General features: G+C 49.7%; 1 protein-coding gene across 16 annotated transcripts in view; it reads left to right on the top strand.

The window, feature by feature from the left end:
• The first annotated feature begins 1,338 nt into the window (after positions 1-1,338).
• The window catches only part of MEGF11 (multiple EGF like domains 11), a 407,430-nt gene continuing 391,316 nt past the window's right edge, over positions 1,339-17,452 (top strand). For 14 of the 16 annotated variants that reach the window (XR_008380529.1, XR_008380530.1, XR_008380531.1 and 11 more), the window contains exon 1: positions 1,413-1,482. The gene's annotated coding sequence lies outside the window, so the exon portion shown is untranslated. Of the gene's footprint in view, positions 1,483-17,452 lie in introns of all 16 variants that reach the window. The other 2 variants (XM_053593005.1, XM_053592998.1) reach the window with 2 other exon arrangements.

Below are 17,452 nucleotides of genomic sequence, written 5' to 3'. Positions count from 1 at the left end.
TAGGGGTGAAACAGGGAGAATCATGGTGGTGTCTTAATAAAGCAGGGCTGTAGAACGGGGAACAGACACTGTGTATCTCTTCTCTGGGCCCCACTGGGCTCAAATGGGGAAAGGCTAGGAAAAGCTTCCAGGGGAGAACTTGCCTGTCACACCCAGCAAGGCTGCATACTGATCATCAGTGGGGATGCAGGAGGGCCAGGTGCTCTGACGGACACACCAAAACGCATTGCCTGCAGCTTCAGACTTAGCCCTGCTTTACTGCCAAAAATTCCTCCTCTGACATGTGTAAGCCACCTTTTCCCCCGTCAGGGTCTTCTCCCTCCTGTTTTAGTTTAAGGACAAAAGGGGACAAACCCCGTGAACAAAGTACCGTGCCAACACTCCTGTCTCCTGTACCCAGGAGTGAGCCCCGTTATTTGTTGGAGACCGGTGGGAGCCGGAGGAGAAGGGGTTCCTTGCACCAATCCCAAGAGCTAGGTCTCCGCCCGGGCCAGGCTGGCGACCCGTGGCATGGGGCCCCGAGGCGGCCTGAGGTGCTGTGGGGGAGGAGGGGCAAAGTGGAAGGAGAAGGCTTCCTGGCCGGTCCCGGGCAGGCAAAGGCGTGGGGGGAGCAGACCCGCTCTGGGGCCCTCGCATTTCTCGCCTCTAGCGCAGGATGGGAAGCGGTGGGGGTCTAGACTTTTGTCTCTGAAGCACAACACACCTCCGCAAGGCAGGCTCCTGCTTTTCTCCTTCCTGGGCCTCAGTTTCCTTAGCTCACCAGGCATGGCTCAGCCAGATTTGGGTCTTCACGTTTTGAGTTCTCTGCTTTTTACGCTGGCCCAGACGTTTCTTCAGCCTGTTCCTGGCCGGTTAGGAGCACGGCCTGGGGGTGCCCCGGCCCCCTTGCGTACCTTGGGGGAATCTCAGTACTTCGACGAGTGGAGAAGGAGGGGGCACGGAGGCCACTTCACTGCCCTGGGAGGGAAAACGGGAGTAGAGACGAGAGAAGGTTAAAGGAGGAGAAATAGACAAGAAAGAAAAGAGGGAGCACAGAGAAAGGAGCAAAAGAGAGAGGTGAGAAGAGATGCTGGAAAGGGTTGAACCAGAGAAAAGGGAAGGCTCAACAGAGAGACTGAAAGATAGAAAAGAGGCAGCCAGCGCGCGCTAGCCCAGGGTCTGAAAGGACCAAAGAGAGAAAGGAAGAGGGGAAAGGGGGGGAACAGAGGGAGGGAGCCGCGAGCCGGGAGGAGGGAGGCTGGGAGGGAAGGAGAGAGGGAGGGGCCGAGGGACGAAAGGGGTGGGGGCTGGCTCGGCAGCGGCCGCCGCGCTCCAGCTCCCGCTAGCTTGCTCGTTCGCTCGCTCTCCGCGCCCGCCGCCAGCCGCCCAGCTCTGGGCTGCTCGCAGCTCCGGCCACTGGCCCGGCGCTCTGGCGCGGTTCTGGCTCCGGAGGACCGGACGGCTCCACTGGCCGGCCGAGCCCCGGGCTGGCCGTAGAAGCAGGTGGGTAGCTGGGTGGGGACCGCGAGGACGCGGAGCCTCGGAGCTCCAGGGGCGTAAGGGGACTAGGGTTGGGGTTTCTGGTCCTGGGGAGGGGGCTTTGCAGCCCTTCGACTAACTTTCCTTCAGCGCCGGAGACCCCCAGCTATCCTGTGGGGTCCGGGCTGCGAAAGCCAAGTTTGGCCGGGGGGCGGGGAGAGAGATGAATGCGGGAGATTGCGGGAGCGCTTGGGGGTCCGGGCGGGACGTGGGGCGCCCCGGTATGGGCAGGCGCGGGCTCTCTGGCCGCAGTCCGGACGCAGCGTCCACCGCGCCTCCACGTGTTGGGGAAGACCCCAGAGCAGCGGCGTGGGTGTCCCAGGTAGGGCGCCTTTCCGCCCTGCTGGAGTCCGGAGACTCCTCTAGAGCCGCCCTGGGTGCGCGGGTTGCGCGCACTGCCCTGGCGCCCTTCCCACTGGGATCGGGACGCAGAGCCTGCGGGGACGATGGCAGGTCCCTCGGCCGTGACCGGCGGTGCGGCTCGCTGCCGCCGAGCCTCAGCCAGTGCCAGGCTTGCTTTTGCTTTCAGCAGCGAAACGGAATGTACACCCCTTTTTTCTTTCTCATCGCGTCCCTCCGACTCTTTTCAGGGAAGCCGGACAGCCCGGTAGGTTGGGTGCCCGGACGTCCCTCTGCCCTCGACAGCGACCCTGGCACACAAAAGTTAACAGAGAAGCGAGTCATTCTCGGCGCGCTCCTGGAGCGCGGTCCTCAAGTTCCCAACTTCCCGGCTGGCTGTGGGAGGTAGCGTCGGAGGTAGGGGAATGCGTAGTTTTTGTGGTCCTTTGAAGCTGCCGACCGCAGCCACCTTCCTCCTGGAGTTGGTTTATTTTCCTAATTTGTTAAGAAAAACACGAATAAAATGGGCGAAATTGTTCCTCGCGGGCGCCAAGGTCCGTGAGTGGGACCGAGCTCTCACCTGTCGGGCACCCGGGAGCGCTGATCCTCGGTGTGGCCACTGCAGGAGCCCCCGAGCCCCTCTGCGTTCTCCTGGACCTGGACTCCCGGGCTCCATCCCGCGGTGGCCGCGTTTCGTGATCGTCCCTGCAGCCCGCGCTGCGAGGCTAGTCTGACTCCCTCCTGGGTGGTCATATTCTCTAATATTTCGAAGTGGCTCGGCTTCAGGACCCCTCACTCTCCATCCCTTCTAGAGCGGCTGGAGCAGGGCCTCCGGGCCGACAGGAGGAGGCCTTTGGGATGGTTTGGGCTCCCGGCCATCTCGGCTGGCTCTGGCCAGGGTACCCGTGCCCGGGCTCTGCCGGGGGAGCAGGAGTTAATGCCGGGGCCAGGTGGCGGCGCGCGGCGGCCAGCGGGGACAATCGGTGCCTGCCGGCGGCGCCGATCCGCTGGATCACACCATCCGAGAGGCGGGATTCGCCGGCCCGCAGGGCTTCTCCCAAACGCCGGAGCCCCGGCCTCGCAACCGGGAGTTGCGTGGGGAGATTCTCTAGAGATGATTAGCGCAGTAAAGTGGGACCAAAAGCCAGGGGCTTTGAGGGTGCCTGGTCATTCGCAGCAGATTGGGCGGTGTGTCCCGAGGTGTTAACAGACCGCCCACAGCGCGCTGCCCTGTGTCTCTCGGCGGATTTCCCCCGTCAACGCACGGCGCGCCGGCTCTCTCCGTGTGGTTAAAGCCGCTAGAAACTTGGAAGTCCACCACTGATGCCCGCACTTCTTCCTATCTCACAGATCAGCAAACTGAGGCCCAGGCAAGAGAAAGGACTTGCTTAGAGCTGGTTAAGAGTAGCAGGGAAGGGGAGCCAGGTCTCCTGACTCCCAGGTCCGGGCCTTTTCTAGCATTCCTTGCGGACTTGACTGTTTCTTAGCGCAGGGCCGGTATGGCATTCTCAGACAGGCTTGAGGGCTGAGGGTGTGTAAGGTTATAGGCAGAGACTTATCTCTGAATTTTTGGTTGGGTGTTGTTCTAGGATCCTCTTCCCCTGGATAAATGACTTATGTGACAGTTTGTTACATCACTGTTCTGTGCCTGCACCAGGGTCTGTGGGTGAATGGAGCCTATGACAGGGCTCATCCCGGTAAGTGCAGTCCATTGGGGAGCCATTGTTTTGTAGTTAAGGAAGTGACTCCAGGTAGGTTCTCAGGTGAAATCACTTCAGGAAGGGGCTAGATTAGGGTCAGTCCCGGAGAAGATTTGGAACTGAGTCTTGGGTAGATTTCAAGTTGGGGGAGGAGGTTTGTGGGCACAGGGCTTGAGTCCTAAGAGGGAGGCAGGGAAACTCAAGACTGGTTAAGCTGCTGGTCCAAGGATGGCACAGCCAGGGCCAGTGAGCGCTTGGCCTTTTTTTTTTTTTTTTTTTGGAGACAGAGTCTCACCTTATCGCCCTGGGTAGAGTGCCGTAGCATCACAGCTCACAGCAACCTCTAAATCCTGGGCTTAGGTGATTCTCTTGCCTCAGCCTCCCAAGTAGCTGGGACTGCAGGTGTCCACCACAACGCCTGGCTATTTTTTTGTTGCATTTTGGCTGGGCTGGATTGGAACCCACCACTCTGGTATATGGGACCAATGCCATACCCACAGGTGCCGCCCAAGCACTTGGCCTTTGAGTAAAAAGCACCAGGGCATGTAGAAGAACCAGCTGTGGGAGACTCAAGTCAGAACCCGGCCCCAGAGGCCTGCTAGTCCTAGATCGAGGGTGAGCAATTGGCTGGAAAGTCAGTAACCCATGAGCCAAGAATTGTGGTGCAGCTGGGAGGTAGTTTGGGTTTTACTTCTTTTTTCCTTTCTATTGCTCCCAGGGGTTTCAACTACTTCTTTGCTCCTTCCCAGCCATAAGTTCTAGAATTTAGATACTTGGGTATTCTAGACAATGAACAAGAACATTTAGACAATAAATAGTTCTTGAACACTTACTTTGTGCTAGGCCCTGGATACATAGCAATCAATCAGACCAGGAAAATCCACCCCTCCTGATGCTGATGTTCTAGGCTCTGTCCTCCATAAGCCTAAAGTCTAGTTGTAGAGTGGAGGCGGCTACACAAAAGATGTTTGAAGAAGTGCTGATGATATGGGACAATATATAACAGGGAATTCTGAACCTCCTCTTTGATGGTTAAGGCTCTGAGGTGAAAGGTTTGAAGCCGTTGGCTATGAGGGTTGGAGATTCTGTGGGCTTCCATGACCCTGCTTCCTGTTGCCAGGGGTAACCCAGAGGGAACTGCATTGATGAGCTTTGATGTGGTATTGAAGAACTGCCATGCGCACTTTTGCCAGGCAAGGTTTGGCTGGAGGGAGCTGGGGAGTGCTGGCAACTGTAATCTTGCTGGGTATCCATAGAGACTGGTGCCAGGTAACCATGTGCCTCTTAAATTCCAGCATCCACAGTTGCCTGGGAAACTGTGAAGCCCCATTGTACAGATGGATAAATGGAGCCCTGAATCTGCAGATTGGGAAGGGTCCAGGCTCTATAGAATCTCATGTCCCTGATAACCTGATTCTATTTAAAATGCTGCTCTTTTCTTCTTGTTTTGTAGACTAATGGTTTTCAGATTTCAGTGTGGAGGGCTTGTGAAAACACAGATTACTGGGACCCACCCCCAGAGTTTCTGATTCAGCAGGTCTGGAGTTGGGTCCAGTAATTTGCATTTCTGGCAAGTTCCCAGGTGATGCTGATGCTCTGGTTTCGGAGACTATAATTGGTAAACCAGTGTGGTAGACAAGGAAAAAAGAGTGATTTTCTTGAGATTATGCAATGGAGGACCTGGAACAAAAGCTGCCATTAAGCTCCAGGAGCTCCTAAGACTTGCCTATGTACAATCCCCCCCTCCCTACCCCACAGGAGGCCATAGAATTAAAAGAATATTTTATCTTCATCAGCACACACAAAGGGAGACTATATTGCAATATAATTAGGAAATAAATAGGTGTGTGTTGGATGTAGACTCTCTGCCCCATGGCTCTGTGGGGGTTTATTATAGTAGTGTTATAAATGAAAAGGCACCATCCATTCTGAGAGCCCCTCATGAAACTTTCATGGGCTGGGTAGTCATTGTCCAAAAAGACATGTCTTCTTCGTTTAAAAGAAACAAAGAAAGTCAGTGAGATTGCTTCTCCTGCTAATGGGACTATCTGTGTTTCATTTGATAATAACTATGCGATGTGTTCTAAGGGGAGAGGGGAACAAATGGAATAGCCAGAGTGAACAGATAGGAGCGGGAGGAGGTTCATATCACAGGTTTACAGATCTGTTTGTTGAGCATTTCAAAATGTTTTCAAACTCTTGTCTGTCTTGCCTGTATTTCTGATGTGAAGCTGTATCTCAGGATATAGGAGAAGAGTTTGTGCTGCAGCTTAGCTGGTTGGGTAAATGTAACAGCACACTTTATTTCCGAGGTGTTAATTAGACCCCAAAGAAAAGAACCATAAAAGAGTTGTTCTCCTAAACGCTGGCATTTTTCATCTGGATTCTATTTATCGATTATATAGTTGAGAAGGAGCAAAAATCCATGTTTTTATAGCAAATAAAGCCAGCTGCAGTAATTATGCAGGCTCAACATGTCTGTTCTGGAGCAGGAAGTTGGAATTCATCCTGACTCTCAAACATTTGGGTGAGATCTAATTGAGAAAGACATTCAAAGAACAAATATTTAGGAATGCGGAGCTGATGGTCCCTCTGGGCCAAGGGCAAGTATTTTGCTCTTTCTTCAGAGGTAGAGGAGGCCAGGGAGAAGGATTTGGTCACTAATGTTGAGACGTTGAGGTCACAGTCAAAATGTGAGGCTGAGACTTAGAAATAATGAGTGAGGTTTAGTGAAGGGAAGAAAGATGCCTTCAGGGAATATATCCACTGCACCTGGTGAGCAAGGGGAGCATCGATCAAACATAGATTGAACATTTATTGAATACCTAGCATTGAGAAAGGCACAATGAGGACAGGACCAGTACTTTTACTTTTTTTTTCCCCCTTTTTAAAAAAATTTTTTTATTAAATCATAACTTTGTACATTGATGCATTTGTGGGGTTCAGGGTACTGCTTCGATATACAATGTGAAATGTTTACATTGAACTAAGTACCACATCCATCACAATTATACTCATTTCTTAATAGTTTTGAAATGTACCCTTATATTTTTCATGAAATCCAATGTCCAAACAACAATTTATTTAGCCATACAGCTGTTTGCTTAAAAGTGGAAACTTTCAATTATCCCAAGCAGTCCTAGGCCCTGAGTCTGTGACTAGAAGTGGACTATAAAGGGAATATCGGAAGCCTACAAGTAATCCCCTGTAGGAATATTTCTAGACATTGCTCTAGAAAATTGCAGGGTTATCCTGACCCCATAAATTTTTTTTTCTTTTTTAGAAATGAGGTCCCATTCTGTCACCCATACTGGAGTGTAGTGGCACAATTATAGCTCACTGCAGCCTTGAACTCCTGGGCTTAAACAATCCTCCTACCTCAGCCTCCTAAGTAGCTAGGTCTACAGGTACACACCACCACATCTGGCTAATTTTTAAAATGTTTTGTAGAGAAATATTCTCACTATGTTACCTAGGCTGGTCTTGAACTCCTGGCCTCCTACCTCAGCCTCCCAACGTGCAGGAATTATAGGCATATTAAAACACAAAGAAATGTCTCTGCCAAAGTAGATTAGGGCAATACTTTTACTTGTTATATATCTTCCATAATAGATAGATCAGGTATCCATAATGACAAAAGCCCTTGATGAGAGTGGGTATCAGGGATGCGAGTAACAGACATGAACCCAACTGGCTGAAACAATAAAGAACTTTAGTATCTCTCATAGTAAGAGGTCTGGGCCACATCTTTCCCAAACATCATCATCAAAGATCCAAATGCTTTTGATATTTCCTGTTCTCAAGGTCACAAAATGGCTGCAACAGTTCTAGATGTTATACCTTCACAATCATGTGCAGAGGCAGAAAAGACAGAAGAGGAACCTTTCCCAGAAGCCCCTCAGCAGGCTTTACCTTGCGTCTTATTGGCCAGAATGGTGAATCATGTGTCATGCCTGAACCAACCACAGGCAAGGGAGAAGATTATCAAAATTGGCCTAAAACAATCTTAATTGGTGTGTTGGGCCTCAAAAGAACAAAACTAGCGTGGTGTCAGAGTAGAGAAAGGAACATTTTACAGCACCTACTATAGAGTTCAAGACCTGGGTTTGAATTCTTTTTCTGTTCCTTTTAAGCCCTGTGACCCTGGACAAAGTGTTTTATCTCTTGTGCCTCAGTTTGCTTATCTGTACTATGGGGGTGTGTTGGGAAGATAAATCTGAATTGACTCAGTAATTACACTTAATTGGTGCAAGAAAAGCAAATGATTATATGAAGATCTCTGAATCAAGGAATTTATAATCTAGTGCAGGTGACACATGACGAGTAGACTATCTAGATTCTGGACCAATGGTCTCCAACCTTTTTGGCACCAGGGACCAGTTTCATGGAAGACAATTTTTCTATGGACCCGTGGGTGGGGGATAGTTTTGATATAAGTCTTCAAGCAGTTGATTTATTATGGTCTCTGTGCAGTCAAACTCTCTGCTAATGATAATCTATTTGCAGCTGCTCCCCAGTGCTAGCATCACTGCCTCAGCTCCACTTCACATCATCAGGCATTAGATTCTCACAAGAAGCACACAACCTAGATCCTTCGAATGTGCAGTTTACAGTAGGGTTCGCTGTCCTATGAGACTCTAATGCTGCCACTGCTGATCTGACCGTAGGTTCAGGGGGAGGTGATGAGGGCAATGAGGAGCAGCTGTAAATACATACGAAGCTTCGCTTGCTTGCCTGCCTGCTGCTCACCTCTGGACTGGTACTGGTCTGTGGAGTAGGGGTTGGGGATTGCAGCTCTAGACCATCAAATAGTGAGATAACAGAACAAGAGAGTAATGGCCAGTGTGGTGGTGGCACATGCCTATAGTCTTAGCACTCTGGGACGCCAATGCAAGAGGATCCCTCGAGCTCAGGAGTCCAAGACTAGCCTGAACAAGAGTGAGACCCCATCTCTACTAAAAGAGAAAAATTACCCGGGCGTTGTGGTGGGCACCTGTAGTCCCAGCTACTTGGGAGGCTGAGGCAGGAGGATTGCTTGAACCCAGGAGTTTGAAGTTGCTGTGAGATAGACTGATGCCATGACATTCTAGCTTTGAGCAACAGCATACGTTTCTGTCTCAAAAAAGCAAAAAACAAACAACAACAACAACAAAAACAGAACCAGAGGCTAAATAATTATGACTTGTAGACTAACCATGTTAGGAGGAGCATGACTTCAGTGGAAACCACAGTAGTTAGGGAGGGCTTCCTAGAGGAGGTGGTTCATGTTGCATACAGGAACTCCAGTACTGAAGTATGAATAGGCTATGAGTTCCTTCTACCCAACTGGCTTCCTCTTGCTTTTCTTTCTCAGTGATAAGATGGGACCATCAGGCTTATAAAAAAATCTTATCTTTATAATTACAGTAGCTTTGATACTTAATGCAAATATGACCAGCATAGTTCTGGGAGGCAGGCCGCAGGGGCTCTGTCGCTAATCCTGGACGCCTGGTTCCCAGCCCTGGATGACTCACCAATCTCTATCTCTCCAACCATGTTTCAGCTGCTTAGATGTTATTATTATTAGTAGTATTCAGATGCCTGGCTGCTACTGTGAAATCTATATGCCTGAAACGAAATGTCATATTTTCCTACCTCAAGCCATCTCGCCTACTGGATTCTTTTTTTTGAGACAGAGTCTCAAGATATTGCCCTGGGTAGAGTGCCGTGGTGTCACAGCTCACAGCAACCTCCAATTCCTGGGCTTAAGTGATTCTCAAGTCTCAGCCTCCCGAATAGCTGGGATTACAGGTGCCTGCCACAACGCCTGGCCATTTTTTGGCTGTGGTTGTCATTGTTTGGCAGGCCGGGGCTGGATTTGAACCCGCAAGCTCCAGCCACTTGAGCTACAGGCGCCACTCTGGATTCTTTATTCTTATTGGCAGCACCATCTTCTCAGATGCTTGGGCTCAAAATCTTAGCAGTTCCTTTTGATGTCCCCACTTGCCTATACACTCTACTTCCAATATTCAAGCACCATCTTTCCTTTTGCTTTCATTACGTTTCTTAGATATGTCCTCCCTTTCTACCTGAGAAATCCTCTTTGTTCGGGTTCTTTGTACCTTGAGCTGGGCGATGACACTGCCTCCTACTTTGGCATCCTCAGGGCATAGGGCATGGGTGTATATGGGACATAGGTCTCCAGGAATAGTTTGGGGGGTTCTATAGATAGGACAGTCTCTGAAAGTTCTAGTGGCAATGAGTCCAGAATCCATGCTGCAAACCCATTATGTTGCTCTGGGAACTAGTTTCCAGCCTCCTATCCCTTTCCCCCCAAAGTCATACTAAAACATGGCTTTTATTGGGTAGCACCTGTGGCTCAGTGAGTAGGGCGCCGGCCCCATATACTGAGGGTGGCGGGTTCAAACCCAGCCCCGGCCGAACTGCAACCAAAAAATAGCCGGGCGTTGTGGCGGGCGCCTGTAGTCCCAGCTGCTCGGGAGGCTGAGTCAGGAGAATCGCAGAAGCCCAAGAGCTGGAGGTTGCTGTGAGCTGTGACGTCATGGCACTCTACCGAGGGCGGTAAAGTGAGACTCTGTCTCTACAAAACAAAAAACAAACAAACAAAAAACATGGCTTGTATCAACTCATTACTTTTTTTTTTTCCATAGTACTCCCTGGATGAAGCCCAACTCCTGAAATCGACATTTAAAGTCTCCACAGTCTGCCTATACCCTGCCTCCCCATCTTTACCTGCCTAGGACTCACCACGGCTGCCTTAACTTGAGGCCCTGGCTTTCCCTGTGTTGAACCCAAATCACCCTTTCCTTTAAGACCAGTGTTCGACCTGCATCCTCATTACACCCTCCTTGACCACTGGGGCCCACATCATCTGGAAGCCCTAATCTTGTCTTCCCCTACCAGAGGTCCTCAAACTTTTTAAACAGGGGGCCAGTTCCTTCAGACCGTTGGAGGGCCGGATTATAGTTTAAAAAAAAAATTATGAACAAATTCCTGGGCACACCGCACATATCTTATTTGGAAATAAATAAAAAAAAAAAAATGGGAACAAATATAATCACACTGCCTCCTGTGGCTCGTGGGCCGCAGTTTGAGGACCCCTGCAACTTTTGTAGCAATTGTTGCCCCATCACAAATTTGGTGCTTAGCATTATAATACGCAGCTGGTGTCACTGGTTGCCATTTAGTTTGTGTGTTCCTTGTCTTCCCAGTTGGATGCTAAGACCACTGAGCTCCAAGACAGGGTGGGGATAGATACTTCTTTGTACCTAGTGTTATGACCAGCAAGCGCACAGCACTTCAGTGAGTATTTATTGAATTAATAAATCACAGGAATAGATTATTTACCTGAAAAATCAATTAATCTTCACTGCTTTTTTCTAAATCTCAATTAGGGGAAGGGACTAAATTTAATTAATTTCTGTTCTGTGCTGGGCAATACTTAAAGGTGATTTTTAAGATACTGTTTTAACTTAGCCTTGTAACAATCCTATGAAATAAAAATTTGTATTGTCCTTTTATGGATGAGGAAATGAGGGCTGGGAAGGAGTAGGTGGCTTGCCATGCTCGCTCAGCCAGTAGGAGAGGAGTGAGGGGCAGGGTCTTGTTCTCTCTTCCATGCTGTATTTCTTGCATCTTCCTGGGGTTCTCCCCTGCCTGGGGTGTCCTGTTCCCCAGGTTTCTTTTTCCTCATGTCCCATTGTGTTCTACTGCTTTACTGGGGAGTAGTTAAGGGGAGCAGAATGGAGGAGTGAAGCCAGGAAAGAGCAGGGGAGGACTTGCTGAGAGTCTCCAGGTCTTCAGAAGGCTTTGGATGACAGTGGGCAGGACACAGAGCCTTCCTGGACTGTCCATAGCGGGAGGGAGGGTTGACCCAGGATTCCATGACAAGGACTGCTGTTGTTAGGGCTTCACAGTTCAGTAAGCTCTTTTGTGGTGCATTAACTTTCCAGTATCTTACAACAACTTTGTAAAGCAGGTTATGGTCCTCAGAAACAGGGTCTTAGAGATTTCAAGTGACTTTCCCTAAGTTATAACCAAGCCTGCCTTGCGATGTTAACCTTGAGTGACCCTGATCCAGAGCTCGTGTGGGGTGATGTGAGGCAGCTGTGCTTCCTGAGGTAGGGGCTTCATGGCATGACCTTGGAAGCACTGTTCTGGAACTGATGCTGGGGTCATGAGAGAGGTAAGTCACCCCTGTGCATCTAGGACCTATCTTTTCTCAGAGCAAAAATTATTTTAAGCTCATTCTTGTCCTTGAAACCTGCCTGCGTCATCATCCAAGCTTAAAATAAATACAATAAATAAAAACACCCCAAAACTTTTTTTTCTCCTGCAGAGGATGAGCAACAATCTACATATGCAAATAAATGGCATGCCAGTTCCATGAATATTAATTTGGAAAGGGAGTCTAAGGCCCTAAGATACACTCAAAACTAACAATTTGCCATTTTGCAGCCCTTCCAGCTCGCTCTAACAGTCATGGCTTTATGATATTTTCAGATTGCCCCTGCTCCCAGCTGGCCTGCCTCCTGAACCCCTGGAAGTTGCCAGGTGGATAAAGAGTGTGTCAGGCCAGAGGTCCAAGAATGATGGGTGAATCTTCACCTGGGGCTGGCTCTGACCTTGTCTTGCCTCCCTGGCTGAGACTCAGGCCTTAGCTCCTCTAAGATCCCAGCATTAGCAGTGAATCCCTAAGGCCAGAGTGCAGTTCTGGGAAACACCGTGGGGGCACTGTCAGCCTGAAGCTCATGTACGGTCAGGGAGCATGCATGCAAGGTGGGAGAGGGAAGCAGCCCCCAGAATCAGCTTGTCCTTCCTCTCCCAGGCAAATGAGGAAACTGAGACCGAGACAGTGGGTGACTTGCCCACAATGACACGGTGAGTTAATGGCAGGAAGTGAGAAAGCTTATTCATTCTTTTCTCTGAAAAGCACATTTCTTTTCTGAGAGTGTGTGTAGGAGGGGGTAGGCAGGGTAGTATTTAAAGTTTGTATACTTTTGGGGAAAGAGTCATTCTTCTATTATGAACACTAAACCAGAGACAGGTGGCAACTGAAAATGTGATCTTGTATCCCATTTGGGTGGGAATAAATGATTTCTTTCCTCCCCCAGTAGATTTTCTGATTAGATTACACAGACCAGAGTTGATGTGAGGTTGTATCGTGGAGCACACTCCAGGAGGAGGGTGGTGATGGGGCAGAATAAGGAAGGGCTGGAGAGTCTCTGAGGAAGCCACAAGGGGGAGGACCTCAAGGTGCAAAGTGAGGAGTGGGTGGTAGTTTCTGTTTCCCATGTGTGTGCAGAAGCCTCAACTGGGGGAAGGCCCAGAGGGATGGTGCGGCATTGTGGTGCCATCAAGAGTGGCTCTTTCCTGCTGTTGAGTGGGTAAACTTGGGCATATCGGCTCATCCTGGGGCCTCCTTTCCCTTTTTGGTAAATGTTGGTATCATCATTGCTTCGTGAAGATGAAATGAAAATGTCATGTCCCTGCACTATGCCTGGTACAAAGTAGGTGTTCATCTAGATTTCTTTCCTTTCCAGACGGATTTGACTTGCTGAACCAGGGCTGCGCGGAGATGTTTTCTCTGTGTCTCTATTTCCACTTGTGTCTGTGTTGGTGAGTTTCTGGGTGTGTGTTTGTGTATTGTCTGCTTTTGTCCACATGTTTCTGAGTGTGGTGATTTGACAGGAGTGCCAGTAAGTCTGTGTGTGTCTGTGTGTGTAGGACTGGATAGGGTGCTTTGTGTCTGTGAGTGGCCATGTGTCCCTGCGCGTCAGTTTCCATGACTGCAGGACGGTTCTGTGTGTGTGTGTATTCCAGGGCTGGCATGACTGAGATCTCAGGGGGGTTGGGAAGCTGCACAGCGCAAAGAGCTTTGGACCTGGGTCCCCACTAAGGGCAATCCCTACTTGCCCCCTAAAAACCCTTTTGCAATTCCTGGAGTCCTTCCTAATTGCCCTCCGTCCATTTTCTTCTACTTCCCTCTAGAGGCACTCAGGGCCTCAGCCCGCCTCTGCAGTGGCAGGGCCCTGGTCCATTTGCATTCATGTTTGCATATCATTTGCATTGTCTATATAGACTCTGCTTTCAGTTCTGCAGTTTTCAAGGTAAAATGTAGTTGCTTTTCTTGAAGGTCATTATATTAGGAATTTTTCTGCCTTTCCTTACTTCTTTCTGGGCTACATCTCCCTCCCAGAATTGGGGTTTGGGGGCAGGATAGAAGCCTCAGAAACCTCTGCTTTTCCCTCAGCCCCTCCTCCCAGCCCACTTCCCCTGTGGGGGCTCCAGCAGAGGGTACACTGTGAGAGGGTACCCAGCAGAGGGCTCAGGTCAGTGGGTGGAGACCCAGGGCTCTGGGGAAAGCAGGTGAGGGGAAAAGATTTCTCAAGCAAGGGTTCGTTGCCTCAGATCCCAAGGGGACAGGTCACAGCTTGGGACAAGAATGGTCCAACTTGCGCCTCTTACCTGCTTCCTAAGCCCCTGTGACTTACCTCTATGGGGGGAAGGGGAAGGGCCATTGTGGATGTTTCGGTACCTCTATAACCATCTCTGGGGAGGAGTCATGGGGTCAGGCTGGCCTTAGGGGAAACAAAGAGGCAAAGCATGTCTTTGCTTTTTAAACACCTAATGCATAAAGATATTTCTGATGCCAAAGAAAACATCAACCCCCAAAACTTCCCTAGGAAGACTGTACCCCAAAAGTATCTTCCTTATGGGCCATCACATCAACATTGGATGATGTGGATTTGAGTCCTGGTTTTGCCACTTATTGGCTGCATGGTTTTTACAAGTTATATAACTTTACTTACCTGTAAAAAGGAAATAATAAAGTACTTAATAATAGTACATAGGGTCGTTGTAAAGAGCAAATGAACAATGTGGGTAAAAGGCTTAGCTTAGTGCCCAGAATGTAGCAACGACTTGATAAATGTTAGCGTAGCCAGTCCCCCAGCTTGTTAGGACACAGAGGTTCCATGGTATGTCTTTTACACCCTAATATAAATTGTTTCTCAGAAGCCCCTCAGGCTAGTGACAGGCAACAGGCTGGAATCCTTTCCCTCCTTTTCAGGAAGCCCAGTTCTCCCCATGGGTGGAAGCATTTGCAAAGGCAGCTGAGGAAACCGGAGAATCCTTGTCTGTCTCCAAGAATTCAGGTCCCCAATCCTCCCTGGTCCCAGGGTCAGCAGGATGGTGCCTCCTTCTCAAAGTCCAGCAGTTCTTCTTCTCCTGTGTGTCTTTACTCTGAGCAAAGCCCTCCTGGCACCTAGGGCCATCCACGGCTGAGCAGATCTTAGGTTCCCCAGAAAACTGAGCTTGAGGCAAAACTGTGTTGGTGCTTTGTTGGGGGGCAGGGCTGTAGCCAATGGGCAAAGAGAGGGAGAGAAAAAGGAGACTGAGGCAAAGGAGGAAAGGCAAATGCCAGGCACTAGGGAGAAAGAAAGCTTGTTGCTTGGTCATGAGGGATGCCTCTCCTAAGGCTTAGTGGAACTGCTGTTACTCAGAACAGTTAGTAGAGGGTTGAAGGGAGTTTATCTGCTAGCTCTTTGGTCTCTCATTGGTCCAGGTTTCTCCCAAGGCACATTAACTCCCTTGCACTTCCAGCTCATATCCCTTGGCCCTTCTGGAAAGCCTCTCTGGAGAAGCCAAATCCCATTGTGTGTGGTGTGTGGCTTCCTCTCTGGGTCCAGAAGTGGTCCCAGTGGGTGGCTGGAACCTGCGTGCTGGCTGCTATGGCTCCTGGAGGGAGTGCCAGCGCCCAGCCCTTACCCCGGGGAGGACGGGACAGCCACCGGTATCAGAGGAGACAATGGCAGCAGTGGTCTCGCTCTCCATACAGAAGTAGCTAATGGCCTGGGAGGCAGGTGGGGCTGGGCAAATGCAGAAAGGCACATACATAGGATCTGAGTCAGCCCCCATTAATCAGTTAATTAATCCACTACTGGGGCCAGGTGCTGGAGTCTGGGCCTTACTCTGCAGGCAGAGGGGAGCCATCAGCAATTCTTCAGCAGGCGAGAGACTGCTCAGTGTGCAGTAATGACGGAGTTCTTTCGGAAGGGTCCTTTCTCAGGACTGCATGTCATTGTCCAGGTGGGAGCTGTTCCCTGAAGACCTGGTGTTCCTAACTCAGTTTGGGGGACTAGAAAAGCCTTACAGCTCAGCATTGTCTGTGGAGGCTGAGTCCCCACAACACCCATACATGACTTAGGGAGGAGACTGTCCTTCCTAGGTGAGATGTATCATTCAGAACACTGGGGCAGAGGCTGGCTGGAGTGTCTGAGTTTGAACCCCAGTTTGCCATTAATGGCAAGTGACCCCAGGCAAGTGACTCAACCTATACTCATGCAAACAGTATTTATTAAGCACCTGCTGTTTGCCAGACTGTTCTAGATGTTGGGAACACAGCAGTGAACAACACAAGACAGATAGCAAGTCCTTCCCTTGTGGCGCCTACATTCTCATGGAGGGAGCCAGACTGTAAACAAAATAGGTTAGTGGAGGATTTAATATATTTGAAGGTGACAAATGATGTGGCGAAAAGCAGGACAGGTGAAGAGGGAGTGATGGGGTGGACTGGGGTTCAGTTTTAGTAGCGTGGTTAGGGAAGGTCTGAAAAGTATCCTTTCAACTATATTTGATGTTGAGGGGAGACCATTCATTCCTTGCTTCAGTTTCCTCACCTGTACAGTGGGGGTTAAGATAGTACCTACCACAAAGGGCTGCTGTAAGGGTTAAATGAGTTAATCCGTGCAATGGATCAGACCTGGCCACAGTAAACACTGTTATTGTGGTCACCACCGCTTAGGTAGGAGCCTGTATCTCCTGCTTTGGGGCAGTGCTCCTGGATTCTAGACTACTGGGGTTTGAAGAGTGGGCAGGCTGTCTTCTAGCCTTCTTCTAATTCAAAGAAGACACACAGCCTGCAGTTTGAGAAGTAACACAGGCGTTTTCTTTTTACTGGAGCATCGAACTCCCACAGAGTATCACATAAGAGCCTTTAGCAAAATCCAGGTTTAGGAAGCAGCTTCCAACCTTTCCCTGTGGCATCTGTGAACTGGGGTGGGCAGATGTTTCTGGCTCAGCTCAGCATTGGGTTGGGGAGGGAGTTACCTACCTATAAAACGGGTACGCAGGGCCCTGCCTTGCTAATCCCCTCCTGGCCAGGTGGCTACCCAGCTCTCATCAGCAAATGCTGACAGTCCCCTGAGCAATCTGGAGGCCGTTATTTACTACTGCAGAGACTTTTGTGGCTGTAACTCACCACCACTGAGAAGCCCCAAGACCTGAATCCCAGTAGCTCTCAGTATAGATATTGCATCTAATCAATCCTCTATTACTATGCAAATACATCCTATAGGCTACTGATGTCTTTTCCTTTCACACACTTAATACGTAATTAACGATACTTCTAATGCCATGAAAGACACTACCCTCAAAAGCTTCCTGTTATAATTTATACCCACCCAGATAAGAGACTGGTTTATTGGTTCACTTACCATTCAGAAGTGGACCTATCCCCGCCTTCCATGGGATAGGCAGCCTGTCCGCCGGACAGCACTGGGCCCAGCAGGAGGTGGTCTGTGTGAGAGGGAGGTACATGCCAGCTTCTTCAGAGACTGTTCATTCAGTTCTTCCAAACCACTTGGGAGGGAGGTCCTCTTGTTCTCCCACTCTGCAGATGAGGAAACGGGCCACAGAGGTGACTCAGCTTGCCCAATGTCATGCTCTCCAGGCCAGCGGACCTCAGAGGAGGGCTTGGAGTTTCTTACCTTTCAAGATGGCAGCAACGTTCTCTGTAGGATTATTTGAGAATTTGAGGTAAAGGTACTGAAAACATACTTGCTAATTCCTTATCTGGAGGCAACAAGGTGAGAGGGTTAGTTTGGGGGGTATTG

This window comes from Nycticebus coucang, chromosome 6 (genome assembly GCF_027406575.1).
Source record: "Nycticebus coucang isolate mNycCou1 chromosome 6, mNycCou1.pri, whole genome shotgun sequence".
In the NCBI taxonomy this organism is placed as follows: domain Eukaryota; kingdom Metazoa; phylum Chordata; class Mammalia; order Primates; family Lorisidae; genus Nycticebus; species Nycticebus coucang.
Note: the sequence above shows the minus strand (reverse complement) of the source record. Positions and strands in the feature narration are given on the sequence as shown.